General features: G+C 65.6%; 1 protein-coding gene across 1 annotated transcript in view; it reads right to left on the bottom strand.

Annotated features, from left to right (window-relative positions):
• Window positions 1-22,859, bottom strand: part of serpinf2b (serpin peptidase inhibitor, clade F (alpha-2 antiplasmin, pigment epithelium derived factor), member 2b) — a 77,734-nt gene that overhangs the window by 51,722 nt on the left and 3,153 nt on the right. The window lies entirely within an intron of this gene.

The following is a 22,859-nucleotide window of genomic DNA, read 5'->3' as shown; positions in this document are numbered from 1 at the left end:
TGGTGTAGGGGCCAGGGGAGTGGGAGCCATGGTGTAGGGGTCAGGGGTGTGGGGTCATGGTGTAGGGGTCAGGGGCTGGCGGCCATGGTGTAGCGGTCAGGGGCTGGCGGCCATGGTGTAGCGGTCAGGGAGTGGGGGCCATGGTGTAGGGGTCAGGTGCTGGGGACCATGGTGTAGGGGTAAGGGGCTCGGGGCCATGGTGTAGGGGTCGGGGACTGGGGCCATAGTGTAGGGGTGAGGAACCGGGGGCCATGGTGTAGGGGTCAGAGGGTTGGGGCCATGGTATAGGGGTCAGGGGCTGGGGGCCATGGTGTAGAGGTCAAGGGGTTGGGGCCATGGTGTCGGGGTCGGGGACTGGGGCCATAGTGTGGGGGTCAGGAACCGGGGGCCATGGTGTAGGGGACAGGGGTGGAGGCCTTTGTGTAGGGGTCAAGGGCCGGGAGCCATTGTGAAGGGCTCAGGCACTGGGGGCCATGGTGTAGGGGTCAGATACTGGGGGCCATGGTGTAGGGGTCAGGGGCTGGGGACCATGGTGTAGGGGTCAGGGGCTGGGGCCCATGGTGTAGGGGTCAGGGACTGGGGGCCATGGTGTAGGGGTCAGGGGCTGGGGGCCATGGTGTCGGGGTCAGGCAGGTGGGGGTCATGGTGTAGGGGTCAGGGGTGGAGACATGGTATAGGGGTCAGGAACTGGGGGACATGGTGTAGGGGTCAGTTGCTGGGGACCATAGTGTAGGGGTCAGGGGCTGGGGGCCATGGTCTACCGGTCAGAGGGTTGGGGGTCATGGTGTAGAGGTCAGGCAGGTGGAGGTCATGGTTTAGGGGTCAGGGGTGGAGCCATGGTATAGGGGTCAGGAACTGGGGCCATGGTGTTGGGGTCAGGTGCTATGGACCATGGTGTAGGGGTCAGGGTCTGGGGGCCATGGTATAGGGGTCACGGGCTGAGGGCCATGGTATAGGGGTCAGGGGCTCGGGGTAATGGTATCGAGGTCAGGGCTGGGGGCCATGGTATAGAGGTCAGGGAGGGTGGGGCCATGGCATAGGGGTCAGGGGCTGGGGGCCATGGTGTAGGGGTCAGGGGGTTGGGGCCATGGTGTAGGGGTCAGGGGTTGGGGGTCATGGTGTAGGGGTCAGAGGGTGGGGGTTATAGTGTAGGGGTCAGGGGCGTGTTGGCCATGGTGTAGGGGTCAGGGGCTGGGGGCCATAATGAAGGCGCCAGGGGAATGGGGGCCATGGTGTAGGGGTCAGGGCGGTGGGACCATGGTGTTGGGGTCAGGTGCTGGGGCCCATGGTGTAGGGGTCATGAACTGGGGGTCATGGTGAAGGGGTCAGGGGCTGGGGGCCATGGTGTAGGGGTCAGGGACTGCGGGCCATGGTGTAGAGGTCAGGGCTCGGGGCCATAGTGTAGGGGTCAGGGGCTATGGGCCATGGTGTAGGGGTCAGGTGCGGAGGCCATGGTGTAGGGGTCAGGAGGATGGGGCCAGGGTGTAGGGTCGGGGTGGAGGCCCTGGTGTAGGGGTCAGGGGTGGAGGCCATGGGGTAGGGGGTCAGTGGGTTGGGCCATGGTGTAGTGGTCAGGGCCTGGGGGCCATGGTATAGGGGTCAGGGGGTTGGGCCATGGTGTAGGGGTCAGGGGTGGAGGCAATGGTGTAGGGGTCAGGTGCTGGGGACCATGGTGTAGGGGTCAAGGGGTGGGACCATGATGTAGGGGTCAGGGGTTGGGGCCATGGTGTCGGGGTCAGGGGGGTGGGGGCCATGGTGTAGAGGTCAGGGACTGGTGGCCATGGTGTAGGGGTCAGTTGGGTAGGGCCATGGTGGTGACACTGGTGTAGGGGTCACGGGCTGGGGGCCATAATGTAGGGATCAGGGGAGTGGGGGCCATGGTGTAGGGGTCAGGGGTTGGGGGACATGGTGTAGGGGTCAGAGGGTGGGGGTTATAGTGTAGGGGTCAGTGGCGTGGAGGCCATGGTGTAGGGGTCAGGGGCTGGGGACCATAATGAAGGCGCCAGGGGGATGGGGGCCATGGTGTAGGGGTCAGGGGCGTGGGGGCCATAGTGTAGGGGCCATGGGGATGGGGGTCATGGTGTAGGGGTCAGGTGCTGGGACCCATGGTGTAGGGGTCATGAACTGGGGATCATGGTGAAGGGGTCAGGGGCTGGGGGCCATGGTGTAGAGGTCAGGGCTCGGGGCCATGGTGTAGGGGTCAGGTGCGGAGGCCATGGTGTAGGGGTCAGGAGGATGTGGCCAGGGTGTAGGGTCGGCGTGGAGGCCCTGGTGTAGGGGTCAGAGGTGGAGGCCATGGGGTAGGGGTCAGGGGCCGGAGGCCATGGTGTAGGGGTCAGAGGGTGGGGTTATAATGTAGGGGTCAGGGGCGTGGGGGCCATGGTGTACGGGTCAGGGGCTGGGGGCCATAATGTAGGCGCCAGGGGATGGGGCCCATGGTGTAGGGGTCAGGTGCTGGGGACCATGGTGTAGGGGTCAGGGACTGGGGGCCATGGTGTAGGGGTAAGGGGCTGGGGGCCATGGTGTAGAGGTCAGGTGGTTGGGGCCAGGGTGTAGGGTTCAGAAACCCGGGGCCATGGTGTAGGGGTCAGGGACTGCGGGCCATGGTGTAGAGGTCAGGGCTGGGGGTCATGGTGTAGGGGTCAGAGGGTGGGGTTATAATGTAGGGGTCAGGGGCGTGGGGGCCATGGTGTACGGGTCAGGGGCTGGGGGCCATAATGTAGGCGCCAGGGGATGGGGCCCATGGTGTAGGGGTCAGGGGGATGGGGGCCATGGTGTAGGGGTCAGGGGCGTGGGGGCCATAGTGTAGGGGACATGGGGATGGGGGTCATGGTGTAGGGGTCAGGGCGGTGGGGCCATGGTGTTGGGGTCAGGGGCCGGCGGCCATGGTGTAGGGGTTGGGGCTGGGGGCCATGGTGTAGGGGTCAGGTGGTTGGGGTCATGATGTAGGCTTCAGAAACCGGGGGCCATGGTGTAGGGGACAGGGGTGGAGGCCATGGTGTAGGGGTCAAGGGCCGGGGGCCATGGTGTAGGCGTCAGGGACTGGGCGCCATGGTGTAGGGGACAAGGCGCGGGGTCCATGGTGTAGGGGTCAGGGACTGGTGACCATGATGTAGGGGTCAGGGGTGGAAGCCATGGTATAGGGGTCAGGGACTGGGGGCCATGGTGTAGGGGCCAGGGGAGTGGGAGCCATGGTGTAGGGGTCAGGGGTGTGGGGTCATGGTGTAGGGGTCAGGGGCTGGCGGCCATGGTGTAGCGGTCAGGGGCTGGCGGCCATGGTGTAGCGGTCAGGGAGTGGGGGCCATGGTGTAGGGGTCAGGTGCTGGGGACCATGGTGTAGGGGTAAGGGGCTCGGGGCCATGGTGTAGGGGTCGGGGACTGGGGCCATAGTGTAGGGGTGAGGAACCGGGGGCCATGGTGTAGGGGTCAGAGGGTTGGGGCCATGGTATAGGGGTCAGGGGCTGGGGGCCATGGTGTAGAGGTCAAGGGGTTGGGGCCATGGTGTCGGGGTCGGGGACTGGGGCCATAGTGTGGGGGTCAGGAACCGGGGGCCATGGTGTAGGGGACAGGGGTGGAGGCCTTTGTGTAGGGGTCAAGGGCCGGGAGCCATTGTGAAGGGCTCAGGCACTGGGGGCCATGGTGTAGGGGTCAGATACTGGGGGCCATGGTGTAGGGGTCAGGGGCTGGGGACCATGGTGTAGGGGTCAGGGGCTGGGGCCCATGGTGTAGGGGTCAGGGACTGGGGGCCATGGTGTAGGGGTCAGGGGCTGGGGGCCATGGTGTCGGGGTCAGGCAGGTGGGGGTCATGGTGTAGGGGTCAGGGGTGGAGACATGGTATAGGGGTCAGGAACTGGGGGACATGGTGTAGGGGTCAGTTGCTGGGGACCATAGTGTAGGGGTCAGGGGCTGGGGGCCATGGTCTACCGGTCAGAGGGTTGGGGGTCATGGTGTAGAGGTCAGGCAGGTGGAGGTCATGGTTTAGGGGTCAGGGGTGGAGCCATGGTATAGGGGTCAGGAACTGGGGCCATGGTGTTGGGGTCAGGTGCTATGGACCATGGTGTAGGGGTCAGGGTCTGGGGGCCATGGTATAGGGGTCACGGGCTGAGGGCCATGGTATAGGGGTCAGGGGCTCGGGGTAATGGTATCGAGGTCAGGGCTGGGGGCCATGGTATAGAGGTCAGGGAGGGTGGGGCCATGGCATAGGGGTCAGGGGCTGGGGGCCATGGTGTAGGGGTCAGGGGGTTGGGGCCATGGTGTAGGGGTCAGGGGTTGGGGGTCATGGTGTAGGGGTCAGAGGGTGGGGGTTATAGTGTAGGGGTCAGGGGCGTGTTGGCCATGGTGTAGGGGTCAGGGGCTGGGGGCTATAATGAAGGCGCCAGGGGAATGGGGGCCATGGTGTAGGGGTCAGGGCGGTGGGACCATGGTGTTGGGGTCAGGTGCTGGGGCCCATGGTGTAGGGGTCATGAACTGGGGGTCATGGTGAAGGGGTCAGGGGCTGGGGGCCATGGTGTAGGGGTCAGGGACTGCGGGCCATGGTGTAGAGGTCAGGGCTCGGGGCCATAGTGTAGGGGTCAGGGGCTATGGGCCATGGTGTAGGGGTCAGGTGCGGAGGCCATGGTGTAGGGTTCAGGAGGATGGGGCCAGGGTGTAGGGTCGGGGTGGAGGCCCTGGTGTAGGGGTCAGGGGTGGAGGCCATGGGGTAGGGGGTCAGTGGGTTGGGCCATGGTGTAGTGGTCAGGGCCTGGGGGCCATGGTATAGGGGTCAGGGGGTTGGGCCATGGTGTAGGGGTCAGGGGTGGAGGCAATGGTGTAGGGGTCAGGTGCTGGGGACCATGGTGTAGGGGTCAAGGGGTGGGACCATGATGTAGGGGTCAGGGGTTGGGGCCATGGTGTCGGGGTCAGGGGGGTGGGGGCCATGGTGTAGAGGTCAGGGACTGGTGGCCATGGTGTAGGGGTCAGTTGGGTAGGGCCATGGTGGTGACACTGGTGTAGGGGTCACGGGCTGGGGGCCATAATGTAGGGATCAGGGGAGTGGGGGCCATGGTGTAGGGGTCAGGGACTGGGGACCATGGTGTAGGGGTCAGGGGGGTGGGGGCCATGGTGTAGAGGTCAGGGGATGGGGGCCATAATGTAGGGGTCAGGGGGGTGGGGGCCATGGTGTTGGGGTCAGGGGCTGGGGCCCATGGTGTAGGGGTCAGGAACTGGGGGCCATGGTGTAGGGGTCAGGGGCTGGGGGCCATGGTGTAGGGGTCAGGGGGTTGGGGCCATGGTGTAGGGGTCAGTGGTTGGGGATCATGGTGTAGGGGTCAGAGGGTGGGGGTTATAGTGTAGGGGTCAGGGGCGTGGAGGCCATGGTGTAGGGGTCAGGGGGTTGGGGCCATGGTGTAGGGGTCAGGGGTTGGGGGACATGGTGTAGGGGTCAGAGGGTGGGGGTTATAGTGTAGGGGTCAGTGGCGTGGAGGCCATGGTGTAGGGGTCAGGGGCTGGGGACCATAATGAAGGCGCCAGGGGGATGGGGGCCATGGTGTAGGGGTCAGGGGCGTGGGGGCCATAGTGTAGGGGCCATGGGGATGGGGGTCATGGTGTAGGGGTCAGGTGCTGGGACCCATGGTGTAGGGGTCATGAACTGGGGATCATGGTGAAGGGGTCAGGGGCTGGGGGCCATGGTGTAGAGGTCAGGGCTCGGGGCCATGGTGTAGGGGTCAGGTGCGGAGGCCATGGTGTAGGGGTCAGGAGGATGTGGCCAGGGTGTAGGGTCGGCGTGGAGGCCCTGGTGTAGGGGTCAGAGGTGGAGGCCATGGGGTAGGGGTCAGGGGCCGGAGGCCATGGTGTAGGGGTCAGAGGGTGGGGTTATAATGTAGGGGTCAGGGGCGTGGGGGCCATGGTGTACGGGTCAGGGGCTGGGGGCCATAATGTAGGCGCCAGGGGATGGGGCCCATGGTGTAGGGGTCAGGTGCTGGGGACCATGGTGTAGGGGTCAGGGACTGGGGGCCATGGTGTAGGGGTAAGGGGCTGGGGGCCATGGTGTAGAGGTCAGGTGGTTGGGGCCAGGGTGTAGGGTTCAGAAACCGGGGGCCATGGTGTAGGGGTCAGGGACTGCGGGCCATGGTGTAGAGGTCAGGGCTGGGGGTCATGGTGTAGGGGTCAGAGGGTGGGGTTATAATGTAGGGGTCAGGGGCTGTGGGGGCCATGGTGTACGGGTCAGGGGCTGGGGGCCATAATGTAGGCGCCAGGGGATGGGGCCCATGGTGTAGGGGTCAGGGGGATGGGGGCCATGGTGTAGGGGTCAGGGGCGTGGGGGCCATAGTGTAGGGGACATGGGGATGGGGGTCATGGTGTAGGGGTCAGGGCGGTGGGGCCATGGTGTTGGGGTCAGGGGCCGGCGGCCATGGTGTAGGGGTTGGGGCTGGGGGCCATGGTGTAGGGGTCAGGTGGTTGGGGTCATGATGTAGGCTTCAGAAACCGGGGGCCATGGTGTAGGGGACAGGGGTGGAGGCCATGGTGTAGGGGTCAAGGGCCGGGGGCCATGGTGTAGGCGTCAGGGACTGGGCGCCATGGTGTAGGGGACAAGGCGCGGGGTCCATGGTGTAGGGGTCAGGGACTGGTGGCCATGATGTAGGGGTCAGGGGTGGAAGCCATGGTATAGGGGTCAGGGACTGGGGGCCATGGTGTCGGGGCCAGGGGAGTGGGAGCCATGGTGTAGGGGTCAGGGGTGTGGGGTCATGGTGTAGGGGTCAGGGGCTGGCGGCCATGGTGTAGCGGCCAGGGGCTGGCGGCCATGGTGTAGCGGTCAGGGAGTGGGGGCCATGGTGTAGGGGTCAGGTGCTGGGGACCATGGTATAGGGGTAAGGGGCTCGGGGCCATGGTGTAGGGGTCAGGTGCTGGGGACCATGGTGTAGGGGTAAGGGGCTCGGGGCCATGGTGTAGGGGTCAGGTGCTGGGGACCATGGTGTAGGGGTAAGGGGCTCGGGGCCATGGTGTAGGGGTCGGGGACTGGGGCCATAGTGTAGGGGTGAGGAACCGGGAGCCATGGTGTAGGGGTCAGAGGGTTGGGGCCATGGTATAGGGGTCAGGGGCTGGGGGCCATGGTGTAGAGGTCAAGGGGTTGGGGCCATGGTGTCGGGGTCGGGGACTGGGGCCATAGTGTGGGGGTCAGGAACCGGGGGCCATGGTGTAGGGGACAGGGGTGGAGGCCTTTGTGTAGGGGTCAAGGGCCGGGAGCCATTGTGAAGGGCTCAGGCACTGGGGGCCATGGTGTAGGGGTCAGATACTGGGGGCCATGGTGTAGGGGTCAGGGGCTGGGGACCATGGTGTAGGGGTCAGGAGGGTGGGGATCATGGTGTAGGGGTCAGGGGTGGCGGCCATGGTATAGGGGTCAGGAACTGGGGGCCATGGTGTAGGGGTCAGGTGCTGGGTACCATAGTGTAGGGGTCAGGGGCTGGGGGCCATGGTGTAGAGGTCAGGCGAGTGGGGGTCATGGTGTAGGGGTCAGGGGTGTTGGCCATGGTATAGCGCTCAGGAACAGGATGCCATGGTGTAGGCGTCAGGGGCTGGGAACCATGGTGTAGGTGTCAGGGGGCTGGGGCCATGGTGTAGGGGTCAGAGGGATGGGGGCCATGGTGTAGGGGTCAGGGGGCTGGGGCCATGGTGTAGGGGTCAGGGGGTTGGGGCCATGGTGTAGGGGTCAGATGGTGGGGACCATGGTGTAGGGGTCAGGGGGCTGGGGCCATGGTGTAGGGGTCAGATGGTGGGGACCATGGTGTAGGGGTCAGGGGCTGGGGCCATGGTGTCAGGGTCAGATGGTGGGGGCCATGGTGTAGGGGTCAGGTGGTTGGGGTCATGATGTAGGCTTCAGAAACCGGGGGCCATGATGTAGGGGTCAGGGGTGGAAGCCATGGTATTGGGGTCAGGGACTGGGGGCCATGGTGTAGGGGCCAGGGGAGTGGGAGCCATGGTGTGGGGGTCAGGGGTGTGGGGTCATGGTGTAGGGGTCAGGGGCTGGCGGCCATGGTGTAGCGGTCAGGGAGTGGGGGCCATGGTGTAGGGGTCAGGTGCTGGGGACCATGGTGTAGGGGTAAGGGGCTCGGGGCCATGGTGTAGGGGTCAGAGGGTTGGGGCCATGGTATAGGGGTCAGGGGCTGGGGGCCATGGTGTAGAGGTCAAGGGGTTGGGGCCATGGTGTCGGGGTCGGGGGCACAGTGTAGGGGTCAGGGAGGTGGGGCCATGGTGTAGGGGTCAAGGGGTGGGGGTCATTTTGTAGGGGTCAGGTGCTGGGGACCATGGTGTAGGGGTCAGGGACTGGGGCCATAGTGTGGGGGTCAGGAACCGGGGGCCATGGTGTAGGGAACAGGGGTGGAGGCCTTTGTGTAGGGGTCAAGGGCCGGGAGCCATTGTGAAGGGCTCAGGCACTGGGGGCCATGGTGTAGGGGTCAGATACTGGGGTCCATGGTGTAGGGGACAGGGGCTGGGGACCATGGTGTAGGGGTCAGGAGGGTGGGGATCATGGTGTAGGGGTCAGGGGTGGCGGCCATGGTATAGGGGTCAGGAACTGGGAGCCATGGTGTAGGGGTCAGGTGCTGGGTACCATAGTGTAGAGGTCAGGGGCTGGGGGCCATGGTGCAGGGGTCAGGCGAGTGGGGGTCATGGTGTAGGGGTCAGGGGTGTTGGCCATGGTATAGCGCTCAGGAACAGAATGCCATGGTGTAGGCGTCAGGGGCTGGGAACCATGGTGTAGGTGTCAGGGGGCTGGGGCCATGGTGTAGGGGTCAGAGGGCTGGGGGCCATGGTGTAGGGGTCAGGGGGCTGGGGCCATGGTGTAGGGGTCAGGGGGTTGGGGCCATGGTGTAGGGGTCAGATGGTGGGGACCATGGTGTAGGGGTCAGGGGGGTGGGGGCCATGGTGTAGGGGTCAGGTGCTGGGGACCATGGTGTAGGGGTAAGGGGCTCGGGGCCATGGTGTAGGGGTCAGGGGCTGGGGCCATGGTGTCAGGGTCAGATGGTGGGGGCCATGGTGTAGGGGTCAGGTGGTTGGGGTCATGATGTAGGGGTCAGATGGTGGGGACCATGGTGTAGGGGTCAGGGGGGTGGGGGCCATGGTGTAGGGGTCAGGTGCTGGGGCCATGGTGTAGGGGTCAGGGGGTTGGGGCCATGGTGTAGGGGTCAGATGGTGGGGACCATGGTGTAGGGGTCAGGGGGGTGGGGGCCATGGTGTAGGGGTCAGGTGCTGGGGACCATGGTGTAGGGGTAAGGGGCTCGGGGCCATGGTGTAGGGGTCAGGGGCTGGGGCCATGGTGTCAGGGTCAGATGGTGGGGGCCATGGTGTAGGGGTCAGGTGGTTGGGGTCATGATGTAGGCTTCAGAAACCGGGGGCCATGATGTAGGGGTCAGGGGTGGAAGCCATGGTATTGGGGTCAGGGACTGGGGGCCATGGTGTAGGGGCCAGGGGAGTGGGAGCCATGGTGTAGGGGTCAGGGGTGTGGGGTCATGGTGTAGGGGTCAGGGGCTAGCGGCCATGGTGTAGCGGTCAGGGGCTGGCGGCCATGGTGTAGCGGTCAGGGAGTGGGGGCCATGGTGTAGGGGTCAGGTGCTGGGGACCATGGTGTAGGGGTAAGGGGCTCGGGGCCATGGTGTAGAGGTCAAGGGGTTGGGGCCATGGTATAGGGGTCAGGGGCTGGGGGCCATGGTGTAGGGGTCAGGGACTGGGGCCATAGTGTGGGGGTCAGGAACCGGGGGCCATGGTGTAGGGAACAGGGGTGGAGGCCTTTGTGTAGGGGTCAAGGGCCGGGAGCCGTTGTGAAGGGCTCAGGCACTGGGGGCCAAGGTGTAGGGGTCAGATACTGGGGGCCATGGTGTAGGGGTCAGGGGCTGGGGACCATGGTGTAGGGGTCAGGAGGGTGGGGATCATGGTGTAGGGGTCAGGGGTGGCGGCCATGGTATAGGGGTCAGGAACTGGGAGCCATGGTGTAGGGGTCAGGTGCTGGGTACCATAGTGTAGGGGTCAGGGGCTGGGGGCCATGGTGCAGGGGTCAGGCGAGTGGGGGTCATGGTGTAGGGGTCAGGGGTGTTGGCCATGGTATAGCGCTCAGGAACAGGATGCCATGGTGTAGGCGTCAGGGGCTGGGAACCATGGTGTAGGTGTCAGGGGGCTGGGGCCATGGTGTAGGGGTCAGAGGGCTGGGGGCCATGGTGTAGGGGTCAGGGGGCTGGGGCCATGGTGTAGGGGTCAGGGGGTTGGGGCCATGGTGTAGGGGTCAGATGGTGGGGACCATGGTGTAGGGGTCAGGGGGGTGGGGGCCATGGTGTAGGGGTCAGGGGCTGGGGCCATGGTGTCAGGGTCAGATCGTGGGGGCCATGGTGTAGGGGTCAGATGGTGGGGGCCATGGTGTCAGGGTCAGGGGGTGGGGCCATGGTGTAGTGGTCAGGTGCTGTGGACCATGGTGTCGGGGTCAGGGACTGCGGGCCATGGTGTAGGGGTCAGGGGGGTGGGGCCATGGTGTAGGCGACAGAGGGTGGGGGCCCTGGTGTAGGGTTCAGGGGGGGTTGAGCCATGGTGTAGGCGTCAGGGACTGGGGGCCATGGTGTAGGGGTCAGGGGCGTGGGGGCCATAGTGTAGGGGCCATGGGGATGGGGGTCATGGTGTAGGGGTCAGGGCGGTGGGGCCATGGTGTTGGGGTCAGGTGATGGGGCCCATGGTGTAGGGGTCATGAACTGGGGGTCATGGTGAAGGGGTCAGGGGCTGGGGGCCATGGTGTAGGGGTCAGGGACTGCGGGCCATGGTGTAGAGGTCAGGGCTCGGGGCCATGGTGTAGGGGTCAGGGGCTATGGGCCATGGTGTAGGGGTCAGGTGCGGAGGCCATGGTGTAGGGGTCAGGAGGATGGGGCCAGGGTGTAGGGTCGGCGTGGAGGACCTGGTGTAGGGGTCAGAGGTGGAGGCCATGGGGTCGGGGTCAGGGGCCGGAGGCCATGGTGTAGGGGTCAGAGGGTGGGGTTATAATGTAGGGGTCAGGGGCGTGGGGGCCATGGTGTACGGGTCAGGGGCTGGGGGCCATAATGTAGGCGCCAGTGGATGGGGCCCATGGTGTAGGGGTCAGGTGCTGGGGACCATGGTGTAGGGGTCAGGGACTAGGGGCCATGGTGTAGGGGTAAGGGGCTGGGGGCCATGGTGTAGGGGTCAGGTGGTTGGGGTCATGATGTAGGGTTCAGAAACCGGGGGCCATGGTGTAGGGGTCAGGGACTGCGGGCCATGGTGTAGAGGTCAGGGCTGGGGGTCATGGTGTAGGGGTCAGAGGGTGGGGTTATAATGTAGGGGTCAGGGGCGTGGGGGCCATGGTGTACGGGTCAGGGGCTGGGGGCCATAATGTAGGCGCCAGGGGATGGGGCCCATGGTGTAGGGGTCAGGGGGATGGGGGCCATGGTGTAGGGGTCGGGGCGTGGGGGCCATAGTGTAGGGGCCATGGGGATGGGGGTCATGGTGTAGGGGTCAGGGCGGTGGGGCCATGGTGTTAGGGTCAGGGGCCGGCGGCCATGGTGTAGGGGTTGGGTCTGGGGGCCATGGTGTAGGGGTCAGGTGGTTGGGGTCATGATGTAGGCTTCAGAAACCGGGGGCCATGATGTAGGGGTCAGGGGTGGAAGCCATAGTATTGGGGTCAGGGACTGGGGGCCATGGTGTAGGGGCCAGGGGAGTGGGAGCCATGGTGTAGGGGTCAGGGGTGTGGGGTCATGGTGTAGGGGTCAGGGGCTGGCGGCCATGGTGTAGCGGTCAGGGGCTGGCGGCCATGGTGTAGCGGTCAGGGAGTGGGGGCCATGGTGTAGGGGTCAGGTGCTGGGGACCATGGTGTAGGGGTAAGGGGCTCGGGGCCATGGTGTAGGGGTCGGGGACTGGGGCCATAGTGTAGGGGTGAGGAACCGGGGGCCATGGTGTAGGGGTCAGAGGGTTGGGGCCATGGTATAGGGGTCAGGGGCTGCGGGCCATGGTGTAGAGGTCAAGGGGTTGGGGCCATGGTGTCGGGGGCACAGTGTAGGGGTCAGGGAGGTGGGGCCATGGTGTAGGGGTCAAGGGGTGGGGGTCATTGTGTAGGGGTCAGGTGCTGGGGACCATGGTGTAGGGGTCAGGGACTGGGGCCATAGTGTGGGGGTCAGGAACCGGGGGCCATGGTGTAGGGGACAGGGGTGGAGGCCTTTGTGTAGGGGTCAAGGGCCGGGAGCCATTGTGAAGGGCTCAGGCACTGGGGGCCATGGTGTAGGGGTCAGGTGCTGGGTACCATAGTGTAGGGGTCAGGGGCTGGGGGCCATGGTGCAGGGGTCAGGCGAGTGGGGGTCATGGTGTAGGGGTCAGGGGTGTTGGCCATGGTATAGCGCTCAGGAACAGGATGCCATGGTGTAGGCGTCAGGGGCTGGGAACCATGGTGTAGGTGTCAGGGGGCTGGGGCCATGGTGTAGGGGTCAGAGGGCTGGGGGCCATGGTGTAGGGGTCAGGGGGCTGGGGCCATGGTGTAGGGGTCAGGGGGTTGGGGCCATGGTGTAGGGGTCAGATGGTGGGGACCATGGTGTAGGGGTAAGGGGCTCGGGGCCATGGTGTAGGGGTCAGAGGGTTGGGGCCATGGTATAGGGGTCAGGGGCTGCGGGCCATGGTGTAGAGGTCAAGGGGTTGGGGCCATGGTGTCGGGGTCGGGGGCACAGTGTAGGGGTCAGGGAGGTGGGGCCATGGTGTAGGGGTCAAGGGGTGGGGGTCATTGTGTAGGGGTCAGGTGCTGGGGACCATGGTGTAGGGGTCAGGGACTGGGGCCATAGTGTGGGGGTCAGGAACCGGGGGCCATGGTGTAGGGAACAGGGGTGGAGGCCTTTGTGTCGGGGTCAAGGGCCGGGAGCCATTGTGAAGGGCTCAGGCACTGGGGGCCAAGGTGTAGGGGTCAGATACTGGGGGCCATGGTGTAGGGGTCAGGGGCTGGGGACCATGGTGTAGGGGTCAGGAGGGTGGGGATCATGGTGTAGGGGTCAGGGGTGGCGGCCATGGTATAGGGGTCAGGAACTGGGAGCCATGGTGTAGGGGTCAGGTGCTGGGTACCATAGTGTAGGGGTCAGGGGCTGGGGGCCATGGTGCAGGGGTCAGGCGAGTGGGGGTCATGGTGTAGGGGTCAGGGGTGTTGGCCATGGTATAGCGCTCAGGAACAGGATGCCATGGTGTAGGCGTCAGGGGCTGGGAACCATGGTGTAGGTGTCAGGGGGCTGGGGCCATGGTGTAGGGGTCAGAGGGCTGGGGGCCATGGTGTAGGGGTCAGGGGGCTGGGGCCATGGTGTAGGGGTCAGGGGGTTGGGGCCATGGTGTAGGGGTCAGATGGTGGGGACCATGGTGTAGGGGTCAGGGGGGTGGGGGCCATGGTGTAGGGGTCAGGGGCTGGGGCCATGGTGTCAGGGTCAGATCGTGGGGGCCATGGTGTAGGGGTCAGATGGTGGGGGCCATGGTGTCAGGGTCAGGGGGTGGGGCCATGGTGTAGTGGTCAGGTGCTGTGGACCATGGTGTCGGGGTCAGGGACTGCGGGCCATGGTGTAGGGGTCAGGGGGGTGGGGCCATGGTGTAGGCGACAGAGGGTGGGGGCCCTGGTGTAGGGTTCAGGGGGGGTTGAGCCATGGTGTAGGCGTCAGGGACTGGGGGCCATGGTGTAGGGGTCAGGGGCGTGGGGGCCATAGTGTAGGGGCCATGGGGATGGGGGTCATGGTGTAGGGGTCAGGGCGGTGGGGCCATGGTGTTGGGGTCAGGTGCTGGGGCCCATGGTGTAGGGGTCATGAACTGGGGGTCATGGTGAAGGGGTCAGGGGCTGGGGGCCATGGTGTAGGGGTCAGGGACTGCGGGCCATGGTGTAGAGGTCAGGGCTCGGGGCCATGGTGTAGGGGTCAGGGGCTATGGGCCATGGTGTAGGGGTCAGGTGCGGAGGCCATGGTGTAGGGGTCAGGAGGATGGGGCCAGGGTGTAGGGTCGGCGTGGAGGACCTGGTGTAGGGGTCAGAGGTGGAGGCCATGGGGTAGGGGTCAGGGGCCGGAGGCCATGGTGTAGGGGTCAGAGGGTGGGGTTATAATGTAGGGGTCAGGGGCGTGGGGGCCATGGTGTACGGGTCAGGGGCTGGGGGCCATAATGTAGGCGCCAGTGGATGGGGCCCATGGTGTAGGGGTCAGGGACTAGGGGCCATGGTGTAGGGGTAAGGGGCTGGGGGCCATGGTGTAGGGGTCAGGTGGTTGGGGTCATGATGTAGGGTTCAGAAACCGGGGGCCATGGTGTAGGGGTCAGGGACTGCGGGCCATGGTGTAGAGGTCAGGGCTGGGGGTCATGGTGTAGGGGTCAGAGGGTGGGGTTATAATGTAGGGGTCAGGGGCGTGGGGGCCATGGTGTACGGGTCAGGGGCTGGGGGCCATGGTGTAGGGGTTGGGTCTGGGGGCCATGGTGTAGGGGTCAGGTGGTTGGGGTCATGATGTAGGCTTCAGAAACCGGGGGCCATGATGTAGGGGTCAGGGGTGGAAGCCATAGTATTGGGGTCAGGGACTGGGGGCCATGTTGTAGGGGCCAGGGGAGTGGGAGCCATGGTGTAGGGGTCAGGGGTGTGGGGTCATGGTGTAGGGGTCAGGGGCTGGCGGCCATGGTGTAGCGGTCAGGGGCTGGCGGCCATGGTGTAGGGGTCAGGTGCTGGGGACCATGGTGTAGGGGTAAGGGGCTCGGGGCCATGGTGTAGGGGTCGGGGACTGGGGCCATAGTGTAGGGGTGAGGAACCGGGGGCCATGGTGTAGGGGTCAGAGGGTTGGGGCCATGGTATAGGGGTCAGGGGCTGCGGGCCATGGTGTAGAGGTCAAGGGGTTGGGGCCATGGTGTCGGGGGCACAGTGTAGGGGTCAGGGAGGTGGGGCCATGGTGTAGGGGTCAAGGGGTGGGGGTCATTGTGTAGGGGTCAGGTGCTGGGGACCATGGTGTAGGGGTCAGGGACTGGGGCCATAGTGTGGGGGTCAGGAACCGGGGGCCATGGTGTAGGGGACAGGGGTGGAGGCCTTTGTGTAGGGGTCAAGGGCCGGGAGCCATTGTGAAGGGCTCAGGCACTGGGGGCCATGGTGTAGGGGTCAGATACTGGGGGCCATGGTGTAGGGGTCAGGGGCTGGGGACCATGGTGTAGGGGTCAGGAGGGTGGGGATCATGGTGTAGGGGTCAGGGGTGGCGGCCATGGTATAGGGGTCAGGAACTGGGGGCCATGGTGTAGGGGTCAGGTGCTGGGTACCATAGTGTAGGGGTCAGGGGCTGGGGGCCATGGTGCAGGGGTCAGGCGAGTGGGGGTCATGGTGTAGGGGTCAGGGGTGTTGGCCATGGTATAGCGCTCAGGAACAGGATGCCATGGTGTAGGCGTCAGGGGCTGGGAACCATGGTGTAGGTGTCAGGGGGCTGGGGCCATGGTGTAGGGGTCAGAGGGCTGGGGGCCATGGTGTAGGGGTCAGATTGTGGGGACCATGGTGTAGGGGAGAGGGGGGTGGGGGCCATGGTGTAGGGGTCAGGGGGTGGGGCCATGGTGTCAGGGTCAGGGGCTGGGGCCATGGTGTAGGGGTCAGGGGGTTGGGGCCATGGTGTCGGGGTCAGATGGTGGGGGCCATGGTGTAGGGGTCAGGGACTGCGGGCCATGGTGTAGAGGTCAGGGCTGGGGGTCATGGTGTAGGGGTCAGAGGGTGGGGTTATAATGTAGGGGACAGGGGCGTGGGGGCCATGGTGTACGGGTCAGGGGCTGGGGGCCATAATGTAGGCGCCAGGGGATGGGGCCCATGGTGTAGGGGTCAGGGGGATGGGGGCCATGGTGTAGGGGTCGGGGCGTGGGGGCCATAGTGTAGGGGCCATGGGGATGGGGGTCATGGTGTAGGGGTCAGGGCGGTGGGGCCATGGTGTTGGGGTCAGGGGCCGGCGGCCATGGTGTAGGGGTTGGGTCTGGGGGCCATGGTGTAGGGGTCAGGTGGTTGGGGTCATGATGTAGGCTTCAGAAACAGGGGGCCATAATGTAGGGGTCAGGGGTGGAAGCCATGGTGTAGGGGTCGGGGACTGGGGCCATAGTGTAGGGGTGAGGAACCGGGGGCCATGGTGTAGGGGTCAGAGGTTTGGGGCCATGGTATAGGGGTCAGGGGCTGGGGGCCATGGTGTAGAGGTCAAGGGGTTGGGGCCATGGTGTCGGGGTCGGGGGCACAGTGTAGGGGTCAGGGAGATGGGGCCATGGTGTAGGGGTCAAGGGGTGAGGGTCATTGTGTAGGGGTCAGGTGCTGGGGACCATGGTGTAGGGGTCAGGGACTGGGGCCATAGTGTGGGGGTCAGGAACCGGGGGCCATGGTGTAGGGGACAGGGGTGGAGGCCTTTGTGTAGGGGTCAAGGGCCGGGAGCCATTGTGAAGGGCTCAGGCACTGGGGGCCAAGGTGTAGGGGTCAGATACTGGGGGCCATGGTGTAGGGATCAGGGGCTGGGGACCATGGTGTAGGGGTCAGGGGTGGCGGCCATGGTATAGGGGTCAGGAACTGGGGGCCATGGTGTAGGGGTCAGGTGCTGGGTACCATAGTGTAGGGGTCAGGGGCTGGGGGCCATGGTGCAGGGGTCAGGCGAGTGGGGGTCATGGTGTAGGGGTCAGGGGTGTTGGCCATGGTATAGCGCTCAGGAACAGGATGCCATGGTGTAGGGGTCAGGTGCTGGGTACCTTGGTGTAGGCGTCAGGGGCTGGGAACCATGGTGTAGGTGTCAGGGGGTTAGGGCCATGGTGTTGGGGGCAGGGGGGTTGGGCCATGGTGTTGGGGACAGGAGCCGGGTCCATGGTGTAAGGGTCAGGGACTGGGGGCCATGGTGGAGGGGTCAGGGGTGGAGGCCATGGTATAGGGGTCAGGGACTGGGGGCAATGGTGTAGGGGTCAGGGGGGTGGGGTCATGGTGTAGGGGTCAGGGGTGGAGGAAATGGTATAGGCTTCAGGGGCTGGCGGCCATGGTGTAGCGGTCAGGGGTGGTGGCCATGGTGTAGAGGTCAGGAGGTTGGGGTCATGGTATAGGGGTCAGGTTTGGGGGGTCATGGTGTAGGGGTCTGGTGGTGGGCACCATGGTGTAGGGGTCAGGGACTGGGGGCCATGGTGTAGGGGTCAGGGGGCTGCAGCCATGGTGTAGGGGTCAGGGGCTGGGAGCCATGGTGTCGGGGTCAGGGGGCCATGGTGTAGGGGTCAGGCGGGTGGGGTCATGGTGTAGGGGTCAGGGGTGGAGGCCATGGTATAGGGGTCAGGGGTTGGGGGGTCATGGTGTACGGGTCAGGTGCTGGGGACCATGGTGTAGGGTTCAGGGACTGGGAGCCATGGTGTAGGGGTCAGGAGGTTGGGGTCATGGTATAGGGGTTAGGCGGTGGGGGGTCATGGTGTAGGGGTCAGGTGCTGGGGACCATGGTGTAGGGGTCAGGGACTAGGGCCATGATGTAGGGGTCTGGGGGCTGGGGCCATGGTGTAGGGGTCAGGGGCTGGGGGCCATGATGTAGGGGTCAGGGGGCTGGGGTCCATGGTGTAGGGGTCAGGCAGGTGGGGGTCATGGTGTAGGGGTCAGGGGTGGAGGCCATGGTATAGGGGTCAGGATCTGGGGGCCATGGTGTAGGGGTCAGGTGCTGGGGACCATAGTGTAGGGGTCAGGGGCTGGGGGCCATGGTGTAGGGATCAGGCGAGTGGGGGTTATGGTGTAGGGGTCAGGGGCTGGGGGCCATGGTGTAGGTGTCAGGCGAATGGGGGTCATGGTGTAGGGGTCAGGGGCGGGGGGCCATAGGGTAGGGGTCAGGGGGGTGGGGGCCATGGTGTTGGGGTCAGGGGCTGGGAGCCATGGTGTAGGGGTCAGGGACTGGGGGCCATGGTGTAGGACTCAGGGGCTGGGGGCCATGGTGTAGGGGTCAGGGGCCGGGGGCCATGGTGTAGGGTTCGGGGGCCGGGGCCATGGTGTTGGGGTCTGGGGCTGGGAGCCATGGTGTAGGGGTCAGGGACTGGGGGCCATGGTGTAGGACTCAGGGGCTGGGGGCCATAGTGTAGGGGTCAGGGGCCGGGGGCCATGGTGTAGGGTTCGGGGGCCGGGGCCATGGTGTTGGGGTCAGGGACTGCGGGCCATGGTGTAGGGGTCAGGGGCCGGCGTTCATGGTGTAGGGGCCGGGAGTGCGGCCATGGTGTAGGGGTCAGGGTCTGGGGGCCATGGTGTAGGGGTCAGGGGGGTAGGGTCCATAGTGTAGGGGACAGTGGCCGGGTCCATAGTGTAGGGATCAGGGCTGAGGGCCATGGTGTATGGGTCAGGGGTGGAGGCCCTGGTATAGCGGTCAGGGACTGGGGGCCATGGTGTAGGGGTCAGGGGGGTGGGGTCAGGTGTAGGGGTCAGGGGTGTGGGGTCATGGTGTAGGGGTCAGGGGTGGAGGAAATGGTATAGGGGTCAGGGACTGGGGGCTATTGTGTTGCAGTCAGGGGTGGGGGCCATTGGATAGAGGTCAGGGGGTTGGAGCCATGGTGTAGGGGTCAGGGGTTGGGGCCATGGTGTAGGGGTCAGGGCTGGGGGCCATGGTGTAGGGGTCAGGTGGTTGGGGTCATGGTGTAGGGCTCAGAAACCGGGGGCCATGGTGTAGGGGACAGGGGCCGGGGTCCATGGCATAGGGGTCAGGGACTGGGGGCTATGGTGTAGGGGTCACGTTTGGAGGCCATGGTATAGGGGTCAGGGACTGGGAGCCATGGTGTAGGGGTCAGGGGAGTGGGAGCCATGGTGTAGGGGTCAGGGGGGTGGGGTCATGGTGTAGGGGTCAGGGGTGTGGGGTCATGGTGTAGGGGTCAGGGGTGGAGGAAATGGTATAGGGGTCAGGGGTTGGCGGCCATGGTGTAGCGGTCAGGGGTGTGGGACATGGTGTAGAGGTTCAGGGGGGTATGGCCATGGCGGAGGGGTCAGGGAGGTTGGGCCATGGTGTAGGGGTCGGGGTTGAGGGCCATGGTGTAGGGGTCAGGGGTGGAGGCCATGGTGTAGGGGTTAAGGGCCGGGGGCCATGGTGTAGGGGTCAGGGGGGTATGGCCATGGCGGAGGGGTCAGGGAGGTTGGGCCATGGTGTAGGGGTCGGGGTTGAGGGCCATGGTGTAGGGGTCAGGGGTGGAGGCCATGGTATAGGGGTCAGGGACTGGGGGCCATGGTGTAGACGTCTGGGGTGGAGGCGATGGTGTAGGGGTCAGGAACTGGGGTCATGGTGTAGCGGTCAGGGGAGTGGGAGCCATGGTGTAGGGGTCAGGGGGATGGCGTCATGGTATAGGGGTCAGGGGTGTAGTGCCATGGTGTAGGGGTCAGGGGGTTGGTGCCATGGTGTAGAGGTCAGGGGCTGGGGGCCATGGTGTGGGGTCAGGGGCTGGGGGCCATGGTATAGGAGTCAGGGGAGTGGGACCATGGTGTAGGGGTCAGGGGCTGGGGGCCATGGTGTAGAGGTCAAGGGGTTGGGGCCATGGTGTAGGGGTCGGTGGGCATAGTGTAGGGTTCAGGGGGGTGGGGCCATGGTGTTGAGGTCAGGGGGTTGGTGCCATGGTGTAGGGGTCAGGGGGTGGGGGTCATAGTGTAGGGGTAAGGTGCTCGGGGCCATGGTGTAGGGGTCAGGGACTGGGGGCCATGGTGTAGGGGTCAGGGGCTGGGGGCCATGGTGTAGGGGTCAGGCGGGTGGGGGTCATGGTGTAGGGGTCAGGGACTGGGGGCCATGGTGTAGGGGTCAGGGGCTGGGGGCCATGGTGTAGGGGTCAGGCGGGTGGGGGTCATGGTGTAGGGGTCAGGCGGGTGGGGGTCATGGTGTAGGGGTCAGGAGTGGAGGCCATGGTATAGGGGTCAGGAACTGGGGGCCATGGTGTAGGGGTCAGGTGCTGGGTACCATAGTGTAGGGGTCAGGGGCTGGGGGCCATGGTGTAGGGGTCAGGGGGTTGGGGCCATGGTGTAGAGGTCAGTGCTGGGGGCCATGGTGTAGGGGTCAGGGGCTAGAGGCCATGTTATAGGGGTCAGTGGGGTGGGGCCATGGTGTAGGGGACAGGGGCCGGGGTCCATGGCATAGGGGTCAGGGACTGGGGGCTATGGTGTAGGGGTCAGGTTTGGAGGCCATGGTATAGGGGTCAGGGACTGGGGGCCATGGTGTAGGGGTCAGGGCAGTGGGAGCCATGGTGTACAGGTCACGGGTGTGGGGTCATGGTGTAGGGGTCAGGGGTGTGGGGTCATGGTGTAGGGGTCAGGGGTGGAGGAAATGGTATAGGGGTCAGGGGCTGGCGGCCATGGTGTTGCGGTCAGGGGTGGGGGCCATGGTGTAGAGGTCAGGGGGTTGGGGCCATGGTGTAGGGGCCAGGGGGTGGGGGTCATGGTGTAGGGGTCAGGGCGGTGGGGCCATGGTGTTGGGGTCAGGGGCCGGCGGCCATGGTGTAGGGGTCGGGGGGTTGGGGCCATGGTGTAGGGGTCAGGAGGGTGGGGCCATGGTGTAGGGTTCAGGGGGGTTGGGCCATGGTGTAGGGGTTGGGGCTGGGGGCCATGGTGTAGGGGTCAGGTGGTTGGGGTCATGGTGTAGGTTCAGAAACCGGGGGCCATGTTGTAGGGGACAGGGGTGGAGGCCATGGTGTAGGGGTTAAGGGCCGGGGGCCATGGTGTAGGCGTCAGGGACTGGGGGCCATGGTGTATGGGACAGGGGCCGGGGTCCATGGTGTAGGGGTCAGGGACTGGGGGCTATGGTGTAGGGGTCAGGTTTGGAGGCCATGGTATAGGGGTCAGGGACTGGGGGCCATGGTGTAGGGGTCAGGGGAGTGGGAGCCATGGTGTAGGGGTCAGGGGGGTGGGGTCATGGTGTAGGGGTCAGGGGTGTGGGGTCATGGTGTAGGGGTCAGGGGTGGAGGAAATGGTATAGGGGTCAGGGGTTGGCGGCCATGGTGTAGCGGTCAGGGGTGTGGGACATGGTGTAGGGTTCGGGGGGTATGGCCATGGCGGAGGGGTCAGGGAGGTTGGGCCATGGTGTAGGGGTCGGGGTTGAGGGCCATGGTGTAGGGGTCAGGGGTGGAGGCCATGGTATAGGGGTCAGGGACTGGGGGCCATGGTGTAGACGTCTGGGGTGGAGGCGATGGTGTAGGGATCAGGAACTGGGGTCATGGTGTAGCGGTCAGGGGAGTGGGAGCCATGGTGTAGGGGTCAGGGGGATGGCGTCATGGTATAGGGGTCAGGGGTGTAGGGCCATGGTGTACGGGTCAGGGGGTTGGTGCCATGGTGTAGAGGTCAGGGGCTGGGGGCCATGGTGTAGGGGTCAGGGGCTGGGGGCCATGGTATAGGGGTCAGGGGAGTGGGACCATGGTGTAGGGGTCAGGGGCTGGGGGCCATGGTGTAGAGGTCAAGGGGTTGGGGCCATGGTGTAGGGGTCGGTGGGCATAGTGTAGGGGTCAGGGGGTGGGGCCATGGTGTTGGGGTCAGGGGGTTGGTGCCATGGTGTAGGGGTCAGGGGGTGGGGGTCATAGTGTAGGGGTAAGGTGCTCGGGGCCATGGTGTAGGGGTCAGGGACTGGGGCCATAGTGTCGGGGTCAGGAACCGGGGACCATGGTGTAGGGGACAGGGCTAGAGGCCATGGTGTAGGGGTCAAGGTCTGGGGGCCATTGTGTAGGGGTCAGGCACTGTGGGCCATGGTGTAGGTATCAGGTGGTGGGGGCCATGGTGTAGGGGTCAGGGGCTGGGGGCCATGGTGTAGGGGTCAGGCGGGTGGGGGTCATGGTGTAGGGGTCAGGGACTGGGGGCCATGGTGTAGGGGTCAGGGGCTGGGGGCCATGGTGTAGGGGTCAGGCGGGTGGGGGTCATGGTGTAGGGGTCAGGCGGGTGGGGGTCATGGTGTAGGGGTCAGGAGTGGAGGCCATGGTATAGGGGTCAGGAACTGGGGGCCATGGTGTAGGGGTCAGGTGCTGGGTACCATAGTGTAGGGGTCAGGGGCTGGGGGCCATGGTGTAGGGGTCAGGGGGTTGGGGCCATGGTGTAGAGGTCAGGGGCTGGGGGCCATGGTGTAGGGGTCAGGGGCTAGAGGCCATGTTTTAGGGATCAGTGGGGTGGGGCCATGGTGTAGGGGTCAGGGGCTGGGGGCCATGGTGTTGGGGTCAGCGAGTGGGGGTCATGGTGTAGGGGTCAGGGGTGGAGGACATGGTTTAGCGGTCAGGAGCTGGGAGCCATGGTGTAGGGGTCAGGTGCTGGGGACCATAGTGTAGGGGTCAGGGCCTGGGGACCATGGTGTAGGGGTCGTGGGGTGGGGCCATGGTGTAGGGGTCAGGGGCTGGGAGCCATGGGGAGCGGTCAGGGGGCTGGGGCCATGGTGCAGGGGTCAGGGGGTTGGGGCCATGGTGTAGGGGTCAGATGGTGGGGGCCGTGGAGTAGGGGTCAGGGGCTCGGGGCCATTGTGTAGGGGTCAGGGGGATAGGGCCATGATGTAGGGGATTAGGGGGTGGGGGCTCTGGTGTAGGGGTCAGGGGCGTGGGGGCTATGGTGTAGGGGTCAGGGGCTGGGGGCCATAGGGTAGGGGTCAGGTGGGCGGGGGCCATAGTGTATGGGTCAGGGACTGGGGGCCATGGTGTAGGGGTCAGGGGGTGGGGGCCATGGTGTGGGGGTCAGGGGCCAGGGGCCATGGTGTAGGGGTTAGGGACTGGGGGCCATGGTGTAGAGGTCAGGGGCCACGGACCATGGTGTAGGGGTCAGGGACTGGGGGCCATGGTGTAGGGGTCAGGTGGGCGGGGGCCATGGTGTAGGGGTCAGGGACTGGGGGCCATGGTGTAGGGGTCAGGGGGTGGGGGCCATGGTGTGGGGGTCAGAGGCCGGGGGCCATGTGTAGGGGTCAGGGGCCGGA

Source organism: Chiloscyllium plagiosum, unplaced genomic scaffold (assembly GCF_037043375.1).
Source record: "Chiloscyllium plagiosum isolate Xiang-an unplaced genomic scaffold, Cpla_swu_hap1 HiC_scaffold_31, whole genome shotgun sequence".
Taxonomy (NCBI): domain Eukaryota; kingdom Metazoa; phylum Chordata; class Chondrichthyes; order Orectolobiformes; family Hemiscylliidae; genus Chiloscyllium; species Chiloscyllium plagiosum.
The sequence above is the reverse complement of the archived record's forward strand: the minus strand, read 5'-3'. Positions and strand labels throughout refer to the sequence as shown.